The sequence below is a fragment of the Poecilia latipinna genome, unplaced genomic scaffold (genome assembly GCF_001443285.1).
Source record: "Poecilia latipinna isolate Pla-1442-1.1 unplaced genomic scaffold, P_latipinna-1.0 Scaffold108, whole genome shotgun sequence".
Taxonomy (NCBI): domain Eukaryota; kingdom Metazoa; phylum Chordata; class Actinopteri; order Cyprinodontiformes; family Poeciliidae; genus Poecilia; species Poecilia latipinna.
In genome coordinates this window covers 278150-287898 of record NW_015112724.1, presented here as the reverse complement: position 1 = coordinate 287898, position 9749 = coordinate 278150, and positions in this window count along the sequence as shown.

Below are 9749 nucleotides of genomic sequence, written 5' to 3'. Positions count from 1 at the left end.
AATATAAGTTTTCTTTAATAATATTAAGGTCTCTGTTTATACGCCCTCTTTTCTCTTTGTTTTTCCAATCAGTTTTACTCATTAATTTACGCATCTTCTGCTTACAAAAACATTCAAACATCTGAAAGAAAACCCAGAGTACGATTTCTCGCGACACATAGACTAAATGTCTGCCTCTCTAAATGTTTTCCGTTTGGTTTCTGTCTGCTCTGCAGGACGATCCGAACACGGTGAAGCTCAGAGGGATCTTCAGCAATCACTCGTACAACGACGTGTGGAACGCCATGGAGTCGTTTGGGAAGGTCGAGTCAATTGTGCTGTACAGATCCAGACACGAGGTACGTCCGATTAAAAACGGTCAACAAATAATTCTGCTCCACCACGCCCCCTGGTGGTGGACATGACTGTATCTCTTAAATATTAACTGCCTAAAGAAAAAACTAAACTGATAGAACTTATGGTTTACAAAAAACCAGCATAGCTGGCTACGACATGAAAACTGACTTTTGAAGAATTAAATAAAATGCTTCAAATTTACCAAAATAAACAACTACAGGGAAAAACGTCCTAAAATGTGTGTCTGTTGTGCACATGCAGGCTACCGTCATTTTCCAGGAGGAAGAGGATGCAGAGGTTCTTCGCAGCATGGAGAGCTTCGACTTTAAAGGAGGCACCATCACCGTCGTCACTGACGTGAGTCCAAAGTTCATGGGTTTTTAATTTATCCTTCACGAAACACTGAAAATGTTCAAGAAACACCACAAATACCAGCTTCCAAGTGAATAAAAACTGAATTTACATCTGAAATGTTGTACTAACGGTTGTGTATTTACAGGACTGTGTTTTCATACCTCCTGGTTCCACGTCTGCTAAACAACAGAAGAAATCGTGAGTTATATTTTAATCGTTTCGATTCTTTCCGTTTCTTCTCGTTGAACTTTAAACCTTTGCCGTTTTCTCCGCCGACTCAGTTGGCCTGCAGACGAAGCGGCTAAAGCAGAAACGTCTTCAGCTGCAAAGAAACGTAAAACGGAGGGAGACGGATCAGGAGGTCAAACCAAAAAACCTGCAGCAGCTCCTGAGGAGCCGGACGAGACGCCCGATGCCGTAAAACCTAAAACCGATCAGGAAGACGTTCCTGCACAAGAAGAACGTCGTCAGGATGCAGAAGAAGGTAAATATTTTACCTTTACACTCATATTTCATTTAAACGCTCCAGTGATGCACAACATATCGGCTCCATCGTTGGCATTATTATCATTTTTTAACGTATTGGTTTGATAAATAAACCTGGACTGATATTTATTTTTATCTGTTTGTTTTTTTTTACCAAAGGTGTTGAAACATTAGTGGAATGTATATAATATCAGTAAATGTTGCTCATCAGCCATAACAGCAATATTAATACCTGAAACTGTGTATTTTATTTGAAAACAAGTAATAATCAATTAATGTCTTCAGCTGATTGCGTCTAAATTCACACTAAACTTTTATTGTTTAAATATAAATTGTTTTCAGTTACTGAAGTTAACTGCCTCATAAATGATTATTTTCATGGTTATTATTGCTGCTTTATCTAAAACGGTGCAAATATGATGGTGGCTCAACTGTTTGTTTTCCGTTGAGCATCTTGACGACCAAAATGTTTATTTTTTTTTCATATTTGGTTTTGATGCTAAGATATTTGGAAAAGTTGCTGAGCGGATCATCAGTTATTTGTGGGAAAATGAATAATTTAAATAACTCTTCATGTTGCTGGTATAAATCCCTGCATGTGTCTTGATTTTCTGTTTGGCATTTTAGCTCAGAAAAACTAATTTAAACACCGTAAACAAATAATGAACCAATAATAATCTGGTGGAGAAGATGGGTGGATTTTCCGTCAGTTCAGTAATTTCTTTATAGGACTGTAACTTAGGAGATATTCCTGATCGGGACTCGTTAATGTCGCCTCTTCCAGACTCTGAGGTGAAGCTGGAGTCGGAACCGGCTGAAGTGGATCCAGGTGACGATTATCAGCTGGACCCGGAAACCTCCCTGACAGTGGGGGATCGGCTGCAGTCGCTGCTGCCGACAGAAACTTTCAGTAAGAAACGCAGAGTGTCGTTTTGCCTCTGAATCGTGACCTCCAGCTTTAACTGCTGTTCTCTTTTGCTTTCAGAGTGTTTTACAGACGAAGAAGTAAAATCGATGACAGAAGTGAGTCGCCTCCGTTTTTCACACAGTTTAATAGGTTTTCTTTGATCTCAGCTGTTTTCTTCTCCTTTAGTTTCCTGAGGTGTTTCTGATCAGCAACCTCCCAGATGTCGAAGCCTGCAGCTACACGGAGGAGGAGCTGACCGAGCAGCTCGCTCCGTTTGGGTTCAAACACAAAGTCGACACCATTTACTGCCTTCCCCAGTCCGGCCTGGTGAGCTCCAGATTTACCACCAGCCTGTCGGTTTCTTATATTTTTTACTTTGTAGAGGTGCTTGATATTCTAACCCAAGTTTTCAAACCCTGAAAATGTTTCAACCAATAAACAAATTTGAATGCCAAACGAAAACATCAGTTGAATTCGAAGCGTAAAAGGAGCAAATCTTTTGTGTTTCTGCAGGTTTATAAATCCTGATGTTGTCGTTTAATTTTCCCATCAGGCTTTGGCCGTCATGCCGAGCGGCGAAGATCTTCGTAACCTCCTGACGGAGACGTGTGGCGGCGTTGCCTTTAGGGGGCAGCAGATCTGCATCAGGCCTGTTCGTGGCAGCTTCCCAATGACGCCTGTCAGCATCAGATCCTCATGTTTTTATTTAACATATTTACATTAATAAACGTCAACAGGCTGGTTTCTGTTACCAGGTTCATGTTGGGCAGAAATGTTGTTTCTAGGTTTTACGAACAAATGATTCCAAAGTTTCAAAGACTTGTGAGTTAAAAACACAGAATTTAACTGAATAGTTTGTATTTACAGAGTTTCTGTTGTTTACTGGAACCAAACGGCTAACGGTGCTTTTAGTTTTTAACATTTGTTTGTAACTGTTGCTGATCTATAAAAGTGAAAGAAGAAGTTTTCCAACCTGGCGACCGTTTTTTTTTAAATCTACTTAACATTGACTAAAGTAGAAGTTATTTCTTTTGTTCTCGTTTCAGTTTTATTGTCTGTTCATTTTATCGGCTCTTGTTTCTGTTCCAGTTCCAGTTTTATTCGGCTCTGATGAAACGGATTCGCTGTGTAAGTGAACACACAGCCACACACTCCGCTTTAACCCGCCACTGTTACATTTTATGCATCATTGGAAAACATTGAAACCTCAGAGAGGCTTCAGGTTCCAGTGATGTTTGCAGATCAAGGATACAGTTGTAACTGTAGACGGATGGTTCTGTTAAAAGGCTCGTTTTTTAGCCAGGCTGCGATTATCTTTATAATTAAGAGAGTAAAATCGTAATATGACAAGAATACAGACGTAATATTAGGAGAATAAAGTAGCAATTTTATGAGAACTCGCATGAAAAATAGCAAAATATTAAAATATGGAATAAATCTTAAATCTGAGATTTTATTTTTAACATCCCAGATTACGTTCCTAGTTCACAGGCAGGGCTGGACAAACGCATCACAATATAATGGTCTCATATCTGTTCATATCAATAATTATTGATCAGTTTCTTTAAATCATGGCCAGACTAAGTTTATCCAGTTTTTTCTCCTCTCTGTTCTTCTTATTTTTAACCAGTTATGAGCAAAACCTTAAACTGCTGCTGCGGCTGTTACTTAACATGTTGTTGCTAGGTAACCAGGAGTTGCTCTACAAGGCGTTGCTAGGTAACCAGGAGTTGCTCTACAAGGCGTTGCCAGGTAACCAGGAGTTGCTCTACAAGGCGTTGCTAGGTAACCAAAAAGGGAGTCAGTTGATTTCAACACTTCTTTTCCGGCTAAGAGCTTTAGTGAAGCTTTTCCTCTGCCTGTTTTGGTTCTGGATCAAAGTTCAGTGAATAATGTTGAATATTCAATTGATCTATTTATTGATCTATTGTTCAGCTCCATCTATACAAGGTCCTCTCTTGGGGAGTGTGGTGGGGTTTTTTTTTCTGAAACATTCCAGTCACTTCCCTGGATTTCCTCACGTACTTTGACTTTAAAACAACTCAAGCCTTCAGGCCTTCAGAGCCTCCGATTGATCAAATCAGTCAGATTCCATCTAAATCGGCTGTTTTCATGTAGCGTTGCTGACGGACTGGATCGATCATCTGGGTTAAACGTTTGCTGCTTTCCTCCGACCAGAACGTCACAGACGACGGGTCCAGAACCGTCTTCTTCCACCACGTCTCTCACAGCGAAACCCAGGAGCTCAGAGAGTTTCTCATCAACGAGTTTACGGTGAAGAACTTCCTGCCGCTTCTCAACAAGGTACCGACACACCTGGACCGCGTTCTGTGTTCTGGTCCGTGTTCTGCATCCCCCTGAGCTCCGGCCGGACTCTTCGGTTTGTGTCTCCAGGTGTTTGTGGAGTTTGGGTCGATCAGCGCCGCGGACCTGCTGGGCCTGTCGTACAGCAGACAGGAAGCCGGTCGCTCTCACCAGCTGCTCAGGATGAAGGCGCCGGACGCCTTCGGCGAGTCACGAGGTACGACTTCCTGTCCGGACCAAACCAGCTGACGTCTCTGGATCACCAGAGACTGACGACTTTATTCTCCTTTCATCTTGTTCTTATAACGTTCTCAGTTTTCAGATAAACTTAAATTGTGATTGTACATAAAATAGACCAGCGTGTTTTTGTAAATATATTGAGATAAAACGAAAAAAAATAAAGCTTGCCGTGTCCTTCAGGGGGCGCTGTATGAAAACCAGGTTATAAAAAGTATTTAGTTATATAATGAAGCAAAAAGCCTCAATATGAAAGATTAATTTTTATTAAAAGAGAAAAGTACCAACTAACAGAGAATGACCTGATTTATAACCAAATGCCTAGAAAATAAAGACCTTTTGTTTTTTATGCTATTATGTTTTAATTCTTTGCTCTTTTAGAAAAGTTCCCAGACGGTTTTATCTTTGAAATGTACTGACTGAACCCTGAATGTTTTTGGACCATTTACAGCCTTTTAATCAGAGATTTCCTCTGTCTGCTGTTTCCCACCCAAACATTTTAACCTCTCGGTTTTAATATTCTCTCCTCCCCAAACAGGGAAATATAACCTCCCACCAAACACCAAGCCGCCATTTTGGATCACCATGAAAACCGACCCGTTTATTTTCCCAACGTCGTCTCCGTGGTTCGACGTCCCGAGTAAGAGACGCCGTTTACTTACCCAGAATGCCCCTCACCAAAGTAAATTGGGTTCATTTATTTACGTTTCCTCTTTTTCTTCTCAGATTATATCAAACTTAAAAAAGTTTCCTGCTTTACGGTGAGCTGGTTTGTTTTTGTTTTCTCTTTACTTCGTGTTCAGTTTTAAAAGGGAAAAACATGAAATAAAAAAATTGTATTGGATTTTTATTATATAAAAACAATTATACACAGACGGCCACTAAAACAAATTTATTCTGACTTTAGTCTCATAATTCTGACTTTTTTCCTGAGCAAAGAGAAAATGATACGTTTCAGTCATGTTTCTTTTTTTCCTCTCTTGTAACAGAGAAGGAGCGAAAAGGGGGCCGAGCAATTTTACAAGATTTCATTCTGACTTTAGTTCATAATTTAGTGTTTTTCCTCTTCTGTAGCTAACGGAAACATAATGAAGTATTCTGGACACAGAACATGCTCCCATGTTTATGTTTGTAACTTCCTGTTTGAGCAGGAAGTGGACGGCTGGAGCGCGGCGTCCTGCGCCGTCATGCTGACCAACCTGCCCACCGGCGGCTACACGCAGGAGGATGTGGCCCGGCTGGCCTGGCCGTACTTCCCAGAGAAGACGCTCAGGACGCTCTGCTCCAACGTGGTCGTCCTGCCTCTGCAGAGGAGGGTGAGGAGCCGACAGCCGGCCGGGAATCGCTGCAGGGAATCTGGGAATGTCCGAGATTATGGTTTATTTTATGAGGGGATTATGAGATGTTACTGAGTGATGTTGGCTACGCAGCTTTAGTCAAACTAAACCAAGTTGGTGTCAAACGTTTGTGCAGCAGAAACATTTTGTGCCGCTATCGCTTTAAAAATATTAATAAATGTTTTCAGAGGTCAAAGGTTAACCAGACAGTTGTGCTGTTATAATTTTTAAGTCTAATTTTCCGGCACAAACAAATGTTTTTGCTGCACAGCTGATTGACACCATGTTTTGTTTTAATTTTTAATCAAGTTAATTGCAGGGTCTGCAGTTAATTAAGTATTTTAGCCAATGAAAATCTGCTGCTAAATTACTGAACTAATGGATCTGAGCTCAACAACAGATTTTTATCGTTTTTGATTTATTTGGGTTTTCCAGCCTTCAGATTTCTGTAAAATGCTTTTCGATCTTTTCTGGTCGTTCGTGGAACTTTTCTGAAAAAAATATTTTAAAGTTAAAATCTTCATCATGACACATGGGTTTATATTTGTGACTGTGATGAAGAACCGTGTCTCTCCCTTCCTCCTTCAGGCCTTTGTTTATTTCAGCGACTGGTCGACATGCGACCGTTTCATCAAAGATCACGTGAATAAAGTTTTGAGCATCAACGACTGTAAACTGCGCGCGTTCCTCGCCCTGAACATGGAGCATCACGGCGCCAGCGAGGCACGCAGCACCTTCACTAACAAGTTCAACATTTATGTTTTAACATTAATTCAAATTCAGTAATACTTTAATGCTAGAGGGAAATTAAAATAACTTTTTAAATCAGAATTTAACTTAAAATGTTTATTTTTTTCCATCTTTTTGCTCTGAAAAACATTTTAAAAAATTTTACGTAGATTCCAAAAACAGACGATTTGTTACTTAGACGTGTGTTTTGTCGTCCTTCTGCAGGAGATGTTGTACAAAAACGTGATGAAATGGAGTAGCAGGGTAAGTACCGACTGGTTTCAACTCTGGTTTTATTGGATCCGTCCTGAGGTTCTGCTGGTTTCGTTTCTCAGCCGGTTCCCGACTCGGGCCCTCTGGAGGAGCGGCTCCTGTCTGTGGAAACCTTCGACGCGTCTCCAGATGTCGTCACTGTGGTCATGAAGGTGGTGGCGTCCATCACGCCCTTCGTCAACTTCCTGCATCTCGCCAACAGGGTACGGCGAAACGCAGAACACTGAAACAAACGCACTCTGAGGTTCAACCGGGGATAAAATGGAGGAAAAAGCAACAAGAGTGGAAAAAGAAGCATTTAAAATGAGAAACTGGGATTTCAGGAGATTATTCCCTACATAAACATTCAGATCCTTGTTTAATATGTAAAAAACCCCACAGATTATTTCTCGAATCGCCTTGATTCTGTTTCCTTCCTCAGATCTACATTGAGATGTCCGACTCCGCTGCTGTCGCTCGAGTGGTGGAGAAAGTTTTCTTCCTGGACGACTTAACTGAAGATGAAAACTGGTTTGTTTTTCTGATCAGAAGTTCAGAAAATGGTTCCTGATGCCGTTTGTTTATTTAATTTTATAAATTTCTCCTGTCTGTTTGTAGGATGAAAGTCGGACGCATCGAACCGTAAGTTCTCCACTTCTGGCACAAATTATCCAAACAAACATTCATTTGTTGACCTTTTTAAAGGTAATTAAACTGTCAAGTTTTGCCAAAATGGCAACGACACTGAATAAATTCAAAGATTGCTTGCCCTACCTCATTTGCCACCAGTTCCTTTCTGCTGCTGCCATAAATCACTAACCGTGTTAGTGGTTAGTGATTTGTTACAAAATGTTTTTGTAAAGTTTAAGTCCAAATATCTTCATACACTTGAACTAAGATATCTGGACCAAAAATACTGAAAATCAAACTCGTTTCTTCCTTCTTTTCAGGTTGGTGACTCTACAACAGCGACTGCAGCTGACTGGAAACCTTCCCATTGACCTCGAGACACATTTGCAATCTGTTAAGCCTGAACGACAAGTGAGGCCGAAACCCAAACCTCCAAAAGGTAAAAGGCATAAAAAATAAGTAGGTTTCCGTTTCTGGAAACGTTTTAACACCATTTTCCTTCAAAAACAGAAGAAGGAGTTGCTGGTTCCAAGTCCAAGAAGACGGAACCGAGCGAAGAAACTCCAAAGGACGGCGAGAAACCAGAAGCTGCTGCTCAAGAGATTCCTCAAGAGGAAGATAAACCCACGGAGGGTGCGGTGGCACAGACGGACCAGCAGGTGGCAGTGAAAACCGATGAGCCAAAGAATGTAACTTCAGAGGTTCTGGTAGAAGAAGCATCAAGTAGAGATCAGCGTGAAGGTTCTGGCCCAATTCACGACAAGAAAGACTCTTCCAATGTGTTTCCTGAAGCAGAACTCTCAGAGGAAGTGACTTTAACAGATGATCAGCCCGTAACTGAATCTGAAGGTCCAAAACTAGACGATGAACCGAAAGAAAAAACAGACGATACTTCAACTCCGCCAGAGGAAAAGCCCAGAAGGAGCACAAGGAGCAAAGCATCTAAAGCTGAGGAGAAGGAAAAGCCTCAGAAGAAGCAGGAGACAACGGCTAGGAGATACACGACGAGAGCAAAAAGCAGCAAAACAGGACAAGAAGACGCACAAGAGACAGAGGAAGCTACTAATGAGACACCGGACGCTGCTGAGGAAGATCAACCAGCGGTTCAACAGAAACCAAAGAGAGGAAGACTAAAGAAAAACACGAGAGCAACTAAAAAACAAATGGCCGCCTTGAAGGAGGAGAGTCTCAACCAAACCGTCAAAAAAGAAGAACTTGACGAAACAAACTCAGCGGCTTTGAAAGAAGACGTGGAGATGAGCGAAGAAGAAAGAAGTGAAGCAAAAGATGAAATCAGCAAAAAGGAAAATGATGACGTGATACCGTCTGGAGATCTGCTGGCCTCAGAGGAGCAAAGTCCGACTCAGTTAGCTGGTGGCGATGCTGAAGGGTCCAAACAGGAAGTACTGGAGGAACCGAGTCCAACTGAGGCTGTTCTTTATGTAAAAGAAGAAGAGGAAGATCAACCAGTGGTACAATGGAAAGCAAGGAGAGGAAGATCGAAAAAAAACACAAGAGCAGCTAAAAAACAAATGGCTGACTTGAAGAAGCAGAATCTCAATGAAGAAGAACTTAAAGACGGGACAACCTCAGCCAGAAATGAGGAAGCTGCAGCTTCTATAGATGATCAAGTTCAGGAGATGGTGATGAGTAAAGAAGAAAGAAGTGAAGCAAAAGATGAAATCATCAAAAAGGAAAATGATGATTTGATTCCGTCTGCAGAACTGCTGGTCTCAGAGGAACAGAGTCTGACTCAGTTAGCTGGAGGCGTTAGCAATGTTGAAGTAACGGCATCTGGCCTAAAAAGGTCCAGACAGGAAGAACTGGAGGAACCGAGTCCAACTGAGGCTGCTAATAATGTGAAAGATGCTGAAGAGGCGCAAGAGGCTGAGGAAGATCAACCAGCAGTACAACGGAAAGCAAGGAGAGGAAGACCGAAGAAAAACACCAGAGCAACGAAAAAACAAATGGCCGCCTTGAAGAAACAGAGTCTCTCCAGGCCAGTAGCCGATGAAGAAGGTCCTGCAGAAGAACCTACTGATGATACAAACTCAACCGCTAGTAAAGAAGATGGAGAGAAAACAGTGGAGATGGCAAGAAATGAGGAACAAGAGGATCCTCAGCTTCAAGTTGTAGCTTCTGTTGATGATCAAGTTCAGGAGATGATGAGCGAAGAA